General features: G+C 39.8%; 1 protein-coding gene across 1 annotated transcript in view; it reads right to left on the reverse strand.

Moving 5' to 3' along the window:
* ANKRD55 (ankyrin repeat domain 55) overlaps window positions 1-11,867 on the reverse strand; it is a 590,869-nt gene that overhangs the window by 82,674 nt on the left and 496,328 nt on the right. The window lies entirely within an intron of this gene.

Raw genomic sequence — 11,867 nt, forward strand, 5'->3', positions numbered from 1 at the left:
GATACTATCCACTGTTATTGTGCTCTTCATATCTCTGTCACCCTCTGAAGAACAATCATAATGATGGTTAACAGTAACATTATGCTTATTATGCACGAGGCACTGCACTAAACCCTTTCTGTAAATCAACTCATTTAATTTTCACCTTATGAACTAGGTACTACAAATTATTCCCATTTACAGATGGGGAAACCGAGGCTTAGGGCAGGAAAGTGACTTACCCAAAGGCACCTAGGTAGCTGGTGAAACTCAGAAAAGGCTGCAGGCTATCAGGCCTCAGATTCCACCCTGTGACCCATGTGGACTATTATGACTATTATATATAACTGCCCTTTCACTCAGGAGGCAGAGCTCTCACATATTCCAGTGAACTTGTGACCTTTCTCTGGTGCTGGATGGTCATTCCACATTCCATTCTTTCTAACAGAGCCTGTGCCTGGCTCTCCACTCTGCTGCACAAGCTGTGTGCCTCAGCATTGTGCCTGACAGATGCCACCATTCTGCAGTTTATACTCATTTGTAGCAAAAGTACAATTTACACATTTGCTGAAAATTGGAAATGTTATCTATGAAGAGCTGTTTGTACACCAGGGAGACAATTAAAGTTAGCGGTAATAGTATAAAGATTCTAAAGTGAGGTTGACTGAATTCTTTTAATATATTAAGATAAATATGACAAAGGAACAAGTAATTCTCATACTGATGCACAGAAAAGTAATTGAAAGTTTTCTAATCGCTTTTCTTTTTTAGCAGCATTTATTTTTTAGGTAGTCTCTACACTCAACGTGGGGCTCGAACTTACAAACCCAAGATCAAGAGTTGGATGCTCTATCGACTGGACCAGTCAGGCACCCCCCTAATTTATTTTTTAAGGCCAGCATAAACTGGTAAAACACACAGACACACAGACACACACACACACACACACACACAGAGAAGCACCTACAGAATAATTTAATTTGTGAGTACAAAATTCTAGGTTTTAAATTCTACCAAATCAAATTCAATTGGATATTTAAAGAATAATACACCATAATCAAGCAGTTTATCATTTATAAAGATGTTTTGATTTTTGTTTTCAATTAGTAAAATATATCACACCACTAGAACAAAGGGGAAATACATGATAATGCAAGTGAAGAATAGACAGGCATTTAATAAAATTTGATATATCTGTTACTTAAAAAATGCTTAATATCTAAGAGTAAAAGTTTACATTCTAAATTAAGTACATTTATTTCTAATCAACTCCAAACATCATATATAATAGCAAAACAATAGAGAAAGAAAGAAGACAAATTTTACCTAATGCAGTAAGTATGAAACAAAAAAAAAAGATACAATAATCACAAAGGGAGAGCAAAATTATCATAATTTTAATAACAGCTAACTTTTACAGATGACTAATGTTCCATATACTGTTCTAAGACTTTCTTTTTTTTTTTAATTTTTTAATGTTTATTTAATTTTGAGAGAAAGAGAGAGATAGCACGAGTGGAGAAAGGCCAGGGAGAGAGAGAGAGACACAGAATCCGAAGCAGGCTCCAGGCTCTGAGCTGTCAGCCCAGAGTGCCACGCAGTGCTTGAACCCATGAACTGTGACATCATGACCTGAGCTGAAGTCAGAGCTTAACCGACTGAACCACACAGCCACCCTTACTGTCCTAAGAGTTTCATTTGAATTCAGCTATTTATTTGCTTCAACAATTCCATGAAGTACACAGTATATTTATCCCAATTTACAGATGAAGAAATTGAAGCATAGAGAAGAGGTTAATAATTTCCCCACAGTTGCAAAGCTGTTAAGTGGCAGAGCAGGATTTGAAAACAGTCCATCTAGTTTCAACCTCTGCACAAGGATGGCACAAGAAAATTAGTGACAAAACAACAGAAGTAATAAGATTTGATTAAGTTAGTGAGGTTTAAAAATAAATATAAATTTGTAATAAATTTATAATAAAATAATTTATAATAATTTACAAATAATTTACAAATAAAAATTTATAATAAAATAATATAAGCAGGAAATGACTCCTCCTTACACTGAAAACAAAAAAATTCCCAGGAGTAAATATTCAGAATCCAGTTGAGGAGAACTTACAGAATTTTGCTGAATGATGTAACAGAAGAATTGAATTGATAGAGATACATGCCATATTCCCAGATAGGACAACTAAATAGTATAATAAATTTTAATTATTACACAGATTCATTTGTAAATTTAAAGTCATTTCAGTAAAAGTTTCAATAGTTTTTTGGGGCACTGGGTGTCTCAGTCAGTTAAGCATCTGACTCTTAGTTTTGGTTCAGGTCATGATATTAGGGCTTTGTGGGTTCGAGCACCGCATCAGGCTCTGTGCTGGCAGTATGGCAACCTGCTCGGGATTCTGTCTCTCTCCCTCTCTCTATCAGCCCCTCCTCCATTTGTACTGTCTTTATCTCTCTCAAAATAAATAAATAAACTTAAAAAAATTAAAAAAAATTTTTTTTACATTTATTTGTTTTTGAGAGACAGAGAGAGAGAGCACACAAGCAGGGGAGGGGCAGAGAGAGAGGGAGACACAGAATCTGAAGCAGGCTCCAGGCTCTGAGCTGTCAGCACAGAGCCCATCGCAGGGCTTGAACCCATGAACCATGAGAACATGACCTGAGCCCAAGTCGGACACTCAACCAACTGAGTTGCCCAGGCACCCCTTAAAAAATTTTTTTTTAAGTTTCAATAGGTTTTTAGGGGATGGGGTTCAGGGAAATACTACTACTTTTCATTTGTGAAAACAAATGGATAAGTTTATGCTTTAAAGAAGAAAAAGAGAATATATTTAACTATTTGCTTACCTATACATAGAATCTCTCTGGAAAAATACTTAAGAAACTGCTTAAATTGATTTGCTTCCAGCAAGCGGAATTGGATGGCTAGAGAGTTTGGCAGGGGTGGGAGATTTTTCATTGGATATTGTTTTATACCTTGAACATGTATGAATGTAATATCTTCCAAAAGCAAAAACAAACAAAAAAAAGGTGGCTCAGTCAGTTAAGTGTCTGACTCTTGATTTTGGCTCATGTCATGATTGCACAGTTCATGAATCCAGCCCTGCATCTGGCTGTGTGCTGACAACATGAAGCCTGCTTGGGATTCTCTCTATCCCTCTTTCTCTGTCTCTGCTCCCCCACTCTCTCTCACTCTCTCAACAAATAAACATTTTTTTTAAAAAAAGTCAACAAAAATGAGTAAGATTATCCAATAAAACTGAAAAAAAAGAAGAGTACTGAGGGAGTTTTGCTCTATCAAAGAGTAAAACATTATGAAACTATTAAACAAATGAGGCTCTGCCTCAAACCCAGATAGATTTTCTAGAACCGGGTAGAGAGCCCAGAAACCTGCCTGGCACCAGCATAGAGAGTGAATCTGACAGAGTGGCTTTTGAGCAAAGAGAAGAGTTTTATCTGGAAGGCAAGTCTTAGAGGATAGAACACCAGAAACAGAGGACAGGTAAAGTAGAAGTATTCCAAGCTATGTGAGCTTTCCTGGAGAATTCATTTCCTTCTTGGTTTTCCTGCCCAAGAAAATCTTGTCCATTTCAATTTCCACAAAAAACAGTGGTGCTCTGCCACATATTCATTACCAAGGAGGAGTCAACTTGAAGGGTAAGAGGTTCTCTTGACCTGGGAAGACCAGTTGTCCGTGTAACCTTAGGTGAGTCATTTGTAAGAACCATTAGCACTCACTGAGTGATTACCCTGGGCCATTAGTAGTTCCAACTGCTTTGTATGTATTACTTCGTTAAATATTTATAACAATCCTTGTTGCAATCATCTTTAAAACAGTCCTATAACCAACACTAGCGCTCACTGAATGATTACTATGAGCCAGGCATGGTTGCAGGTGCTTTGTATGTATTAAGTCAATCTATATAAGCAATCCTTTGTAGTAGCCTCATCTTAGTTTACAAGGCTTTACAAGGAAAGCGAGCTGTAGAGATGTTAGCTGGGTCACACACTAAGTGGTGGCACTGGCCTTGAACCATTCAGTTTGGCTCCAGTGGCCATTACAACATTATACTGTATCCCCATCAATACCTCGATGTCTCAGTTTTCACATATAAAAAGTAAGGGAGTTGGATTAAACACTCACTGACGTTCCTTCCAATTCCAAAAAGTACTACTATTCTCAGTCATAACACTCCAGGATCCATCCTGAAATTGGTTTCTGCTCTGACTGCCTGAAACCAGATCCCTGTGAGCCTATCTCTGCTCCTCTCTATATTCAGTGGTCATGCTGAGTCAGCCAAGTTATGGCCAAAACTCTAGAACACCATTTTTGGATGGCACTAAGTAATCAGAAGGATAAAAGTGTCAATTCAGATGAATTTCAGGTGTCCCTCTCACAGTTCTTAAAAATAAGATTTTTTTTTTTTTAACAGCAGACTTGGGGTACCTGGGTAGCTCAGTCAGTTAAGCATCCGATTATTGATTTTGGCTCAGGTCATGATCTCATGGTTCCTGAGATCTGAGCTCTGCGCTGATGGTATTGAGCCTGCTTGGGAGTCTCTCTATCTCTACCTCTCTTGCTCCCCCTCCCCTGCTTGCACTCTCTCTCAAAATAAATAATAAACTTAAAAAAATAAAACCGCAGACTGTGTTTTGATTTACTGTGGTGAGTTAGAGAACAAAGAAATGGTGTCAAGGTTATTATCACAGCATAGGATATCAATGTTAAAATAATTTTTTTTTCTTTTTATCAAATGCTGTTTATGTGTGACCTTGTTTATAGGGCTGGCCTCCCTGAACTGTCTTTTGGAGAAACATCAGGTTGCTGCCCAGAACAAACGTGCTGAATAGGAATATGATAAAGAATCTGGCTTCTGAAGCTTCTGTGATGGAACCCAAGCCCTGACTTTGCAAATGCTCAGCTTCTATCACATCAGCTTCACAGGTCACATTCCAGTGTAACCCAAACCTTTTAGCCACTGACCCCTCCTTCTAGGATGCTGGTGCTCTTCTCTCCTACAAAGGAAGTCTGCCATGGAGACTGAATCCATCACCACCTTGGAAGAGGTCAGGCTGTCACAGTGAGTAGAGCCCACTGGGCACAGTTCACTGCAACTGGAAGTTCAGCCTGGGGAACTACCTCAGTGGCTGTCAGCTCCCACCAGTCCTGCTTGAGGTGCCATTGCCTTTCTTTTCCTTCTCGTGCTAGGAGTCATGAAGGGGTAGGTGGGTGGGCTATCAGAACCTGCAAAGTATAACTTTTGGTAAAAAGGAGTGTGAGGGGGCTTGGGTGTCAGAAGCTGGAGTTAAAATGACAGTTTTGCCCTTGCTCTATGTGGCCTTGGGCAAGTCATGTAACCTCAGACAGTCTAGAGATGGAACATATCTCATAGGCTGTGTTGAGGATCAAGTGACATAATAGGAGTGAAGAGTTTAGCACAGTGCCTGGCATGTGGGAGCTGCTTAATAAACCAGTTACTGCTCTTCTTGTGACCAGTTAATGATACTGGTTAATATTCTTGGCCTGATCTCCTCTATTTCCCTTTGAAATCTACTTCCCAGCCCTGGCATGGGGGGTGAGTTACAATGAGTCCATCTTGGTGGCTGAGAAGCTGGAGACAGGCTGGGCTCATAGACTGAAGAACAGAGCCATTTGCTAGTTATACAACATGCGTATTGCTAGAATACATTTTTTATGCTCAAATCCTTTTTGTATTGTTTGACTATTTTGAAAAAGGTGGTATTGATTTCACAATAAGAAAGAAAACAGTATGTTAAAAAAACATTATAAGGACAGGTTGATAACTAATAAGTCAACACCATTCATCTCAAATTTGAAAAGATTTGAAATGATTTGAAAGATTTGAAATGAATTTGAAAAGATTTAAATGATATTGTGATAACCTGAGATGAAGACATCACCCATGTGGTACTCTGTCTGGGAATGTATATATCTAAATCTAGTCATGAGGGAGCAACAGACAAACCCAAAAGGAGGAACTCAGTATTAAAAGAGACAGAGAGAGGCTATAATTTCAAAGTGTTGATGCCATAAAAGACAAAAAAACTGTGCAGAAATGTTCCAAAAGAAAAGTGAATAAAGACACATGACAACTAAATATAATATGTCATCCTAGACTGGATCAAGTACTGGAAGAAATGCTATGAAAGATGTTACTAGTTCACTAGACAAAATTGGTATGCAGACAGATTAGATAAAAGTACATACACACACACACATGCATATATAAACATATACATAGAGAGAGGCAGAGAGAGCGATGTGGGACATAGAGACACAGACAGAAGAAAGCCAACAAAAAGGCAAAAGGGGCAAAATATTAATGTCAGATGAATCTGAGTAAAAGATAGTCAAGTGTTCTTTTATGCCATTTTTACAAGATTTAAGTTTGAAATTATTTTCAAACAAAAAGTTTAAAAAGGATTAGCATGCTATTAAATATTTTACATGTGTATTTTAAAATTCTGAGGAACATTTAGAGATAGAAATACTTCCTGTGTGAAAGGAATCTTCCCTTTTCTTCCTCCCCAATAGAGCCAATAAAACTAGATTATCAATGCACAAATTACATTTTTAAAATTTTACAAAGAGAAAACAAACTAAAGACCCTTATTAAGCACACAAATCTATATATTAGTTCAAAGTTAGTGTTAGTTAAAACCACCATGATTTTCAGAGATAAATCAGAAAAGCTGAGATGTAGATCATTCTTGATATAAGTGGATTCTCAGAATCAGCAAGCATTTTGCACTGACTGACAGGCTTCCTTCCTGATAGTTACAAGTGCTAAACATGACTTCTGGTAGGATGGGGTCTTTCTGCAAGATGGTATATATCTCTACACATCTTTTACACCAATCTTGTATGTAAGTGCCTCTAGACCCTCTTCTTCTCACCTTGTCTCATATTTGGGGATGGGTAAGATGTTTGTTTCATTCTTGTTTGGTAATAAAAATAGCTACATGCTTAGTAAATTTTCTTTCAGATTCCATTAAAATATCTTTGCATCCAAATAATTGCATCAAAGAGAAAATACATGAATATCATTACCCAACACAATTGCTTAATAGTTGCTAAGGAAATGTGGAGTTAATGGATAGAGATGGTAGGAAAAGCTCACTGTAGTGACCCAGCTGACTTTTGGACAAGGGGCTGAAAAGAGGGTTTGCCTCCTGAAGTTGATCTGGCTAAGCTGTGGACATAACATTAGGGTTGATGCAGGAGACCTAAGGGACCAGTGTACCTTCATTCCCTGTGGCTACCACTCCTGGATGCTCCCTCTTGGGATGCATACTAGGGAAAAAGGCCCCATTCCCTAGGACAGTAGGGCTGTCCTGTGGCGGAGAATACTGAGGACACCACTCTCCTAATCCCCAACCCACTGAATCACTTGCATTTTCATGGCTGTCAAAGGCTATGAATGGTAATTGTTTGGGTAAGATTAGTCAAGGGCTTTCCTCTAGCTAGGTTCACAAGAGGAGCCAGGAGTGGATGGGTTTGTCTCAATCTTTCCCAGGAGTTGGTTGATGGGAGGGAGGTTCCTGTGCCAAATTGACAGCAGTGAAGCAGAGAAGGGTGAGGGACAGGCTTCCAGAAACCTTGGTCTTGAGTGGGCCACAAGAGCAGAAAAAAGTCTTTCATCTGTTTCCCTCTGCTCCTCTTTCTTCACCAAATGAGGGAGAAGGCTAAACATTTCCCAGAGGCAACAGCAGTCTGCTTCTAAGCCTGTGGATTGGTGAGTTGCCAGCTGATCTTACTTTATCTGGACAATTAATCTGAAAATTAATCACAGAATTCCCCCTCAGTGTTCCTGGGTTTCATTCTAGGTACGCATTTAGGTTTTTTACCCTAAAATCATCAATTGGGCCGAAATCATTCCCTCTCTGTCTTGTCTCCTTTGCCTGCCTCTCTCTGCTCTCTTCCCAAACCTCTTTAAAAATGTGCTTATTCTTCCTTTGGAGGCATCTGGTTGTCATGCAGAATTTTCACTTTTGCTTTTTCAGCAAAGTGCAAATTTGTTACACTCTAAATTCTTTTTGTTTACTGCTTCCATTTTGGATGAAATGTTGGAAATTAAAACCCTCACATCTGTGTGTGGGAGCTTTAAAAATCCACAACACAATGGAAGAACAGCTTGATTGTGAAAATACACGCTTCATTAATTTTAATTTTTTAAAGTTTATTTATTTATTTTGAGAGAGGGAGATAGAGCATGTGAGCCAGGGAGGGGCAGAGAGAGTGGGAGAGAGAAAGAATCCTAAGTAGGATCTACACTGTCAGCGCAGACCCCGATGTGGGGCTGGAACCCACAAACTGCAAGATCATGGCTTGAGCCGAAGTTAAGAGCCAGATGCTTAACTGACTGAGCCACCTAGGTGCCTCATTAATTTGAATTTTCATTAATCTCTTACTTCTTCATTAAAATTTGTGGTTGATGAAGGAAGATTACAGTTGTAGATAGAACATGGGTTTTGAAGTCAAGCAGCTTGAATCTCAGCATTGCCATTTTATATGTGGTAACCTTGGGTCAGTCATAACCTTTTAAAATTCCCTCATTGGTAAAAGGCGGGAACATGAGAGTGGGATAGATGTGAGGATTAAACAAGCTAGTCTATGTACAATCCATGGCACAGAGCCTGGCTTTGCTAAGTGCTCAATTGACATTTGTTCTCATCAAATGTAATCCATGTAAAATGCCTGCACAGAGTCTGCTCCAAATAGATGCCCTTTCTATCTTCCCTTCCAAATGTCAAATTTCTCTCTAGTTTCAATAAGAATGGGTTTTCCCAAAACCCTAGTCATAATACTTTCTGACAAGGGACTTGAGATTTGATATCTGTTCATGCCATGTAACAGGCTGAATGGTGGCCCTGAAGATACATCCATATCGTAAATCCCTGAAACCTGTGAATTTTACCGTGTATGACAAAAGGGTGGATATCACCTCGTATGTCAAAAGATGTGATCAAGTTAAAAGACGTTGAGAGTAGAGATTTATCCTAGATTATGTGGGTAATCCATGCATTGTAACTATGAGAGAGAGGCAGAGGCATTTCTGAGACAGACACACACAGAGGACAAGGTGATGTGAAGACAGGGGTGTAGACTGGAGTGGAGGCCACAAGCAGCCAGAAGCTGGAAGAGGCGAGGAAGGATTCTTCCCTGGAGAGTCCAGAAGGAGCAGGTGCTGACATTTTGATCTCATACACTGGCCTCCAGAACTGTGAGACAATACACTTGTGTTGTTTTAAGCCACCCAGCTTGTGGTGCTTTGTCATGCAGCCCTAGGACACTACTGCAGTGATTCAATCTGCACTGGAGAGTTTGGCCCTCCTCTTGTTCTCTCAGCAACTCTATCAGTAAAGAGCCTGCAGGGTGGGCCATGCCCCCTCAGGTGCCCACAAACACAATGCTCATGAAACACAATTTCGTCTGGACCCTGGGCAGGGCAGGGTGTGGAGAGACCCTTGGGACCACTCATCCAGCTCCCATCCTCTCTGAGGCCTTAGGTTCCTCCTTTGGGCATAGCAAACCTTTTCTTTCCACAATTAGAGACAAAGCTTAAAATGCAAATATCTTCTGTTATATAACATCTCCACTGCAATAGGAAGCTTTGTGTTCCGTAGTAAATGATTTTACTACAGGTCCTTTCCTGCATGTGGGCTCTGACAGGGAAGACAGCCAGGAGGAACACGTGGGACCAGAAACAGTGTTGCTATGGTGAAAGCAAAAAGCACAAAGCAGGAGTGGAGAGCTCTGAAGACCCAGGCTTCCTGCGTCACAGTTTCAGAAAGCAAGCCAGAAACGACTCTCGTTCCCGTAGCCAGATAACTGGGTGTTTAAGCCTCCCAGCAACCCTGCACATTTCACAGACTAGGAGATTGATTTGCCCAGGTTCATGCAAATGGGAAGAAAACTGAGACATAACATGAGTAAGGGCCATATACATGTCCCCGAGCCCTTAGCATAAGGATGCCTTGTTACCTCTACTAAAGAGAAATCTAGAAAAATGCCACTGAAGGGATTCAGACTTAACACATCCACATCATTTGACCCCTGAAGGTCATTCTGTGTCATATTTTTTTCAAGTGCATAATGCTAACCATTCCCTGTGAAACCATAAACCAGAGCTGTCTGAGCCCTGCAACCATTCCATAGCAGCTACTGGGGCCACAGACCACCCATGAAAAGAAGTTTCTCAATGTTCTGATGTCTGGATAGAGAATACCTGGGTCTCAGGCCCTTCTATGACTCACTAGCTGGGTGTTATTAGTACAAACAGGCCCCACCTTTTCACCTCTCTGTGCTTCCCTCTTCCCATCTGAGATGTTAGGCCAATGGGTTGGATGAATGATTCTCAAGCCTTGTTGTACGTGAGATCTTCCTGGGGAGCTTCCAGGCCTCCCCCCAACACTAATTATACTGGAGAACTAGGCATCAGCATTTTCCAAACCTGTCCATGTGATTCTTATGTGTGGTTGAGTGTGAGAACCAATAGATTACATGACTTCTGAGATCCTTCCAGATCATTTCTTTTCTCAAAATTTCCATAGAAATCCAGGGCTACTAGAATTTTGATTCCCCATATATTCAGAATTCATGGAAAGCCCTTGAATAAAGCCCACATTTGGGGAGAAAATCACTCTGCTGTGGTTTGCCCAACAATATACCATAATGGCATTTAAAAGCTATGTAATGGTCTAAACCATTATGGCCTTTCATGCTTTTAAGAGGATGGAAGGGTTAATGTGATAATAGAACTACTCAGGTATCATCTAATTAATTTTTATTTTAGGGGATTGCTCTAAATAGTGCCCTGGAATACTGAAAAAAAAATTAATGTTTTCTAGTCGACTAGTATTAACTAAGCTCTTGTTTGTTCTGAGGACTGCTAAATTCAAGCTGGAGGTAGAGAAGGGAAGAGCCTTTCACATTTGAGGAACTCATAGTCCAAGGTAGCAATTAAAACAGGAATAACAAAGGCAGCCACAATTTTAAAGTAGTTATGGCAGATTAGGCAATGTGATTGGTGCTTTTTATGTATTATTTTATATTCTCACAACAGCCTTGCGAGGCAAACATTATTTCCTCCATTTTATTGCTGAGGAAAGTAAGGCCCAGAGAGGTTAGGTAACTTTCTAAGGTCACACAGCAGAGAAGTAGATCTGCTGTTCCAACATACGCTATTTCAACCATACTTCAGCACCTCTAGAAAGGATTGAGAAATAGAGATAGAGATGGCAGGGAGAAGGTGAACTTTCATGAGGGAGTCAGGTGTGGGGTGGACGAAATGCTGTGAATTGCTCACATGAAAGGTGCTGTAAGAAAATAAATATGACAAATTAATATGTTAACTAGTTAACTACATTTTGGGCTCAAGCCTGTAAGGGAACACAACACTGGAACAGATGAATTCATTATGAAGGGCCACCTCTTCACAGTCAATTCCAGCTTCCTCAGATTAGTCTCAAAAAAAATAAACTCGTTGTGTTCCTCTTTGGATTGCATAGCTCAACAATGTCATTACTTAGCTAGTATGAGGTCTTTGGATTTAGGCAGACTTTCATTTTTGCTGATTGTCTTCAGTGATACAAAATGTACCAAGGGGAGGGGATGGTGGTAGGCACAGCTTTAACAATCATTTTCCCTATGGTGTTCATCATCAAACACCATGTGAACCAGCATATTCTGAAGGGATACACACATGCAATTCAAAATGAGTTAAGAAGTGGAGAACTATCTCTCTTTATATATACATCTGTACATATAGTCACTCAGAGATCTAAAAGTAAATCTAATATTTGAGAAAGCACTGAGCTAAAATAATTCACCCATGAAACAGATACAGCTTGAAGGG

The sequence above is a fragment of the Panthera leo genome, chromosome A1 (assembly GCF_018350215.1).
Source record: "Panthera leo isolate Ple1 chromosome A1, P.leo_Ple1_pat1.1, whole genome shotgun sequence".
In the NCBI taxonomy this organism is placed as follows: domain Eukaryota; kingdom Metazoa; phylum Chordata; class Mammalia; order Carnivora; family Felidae; genus Panthera; species Panthera leo.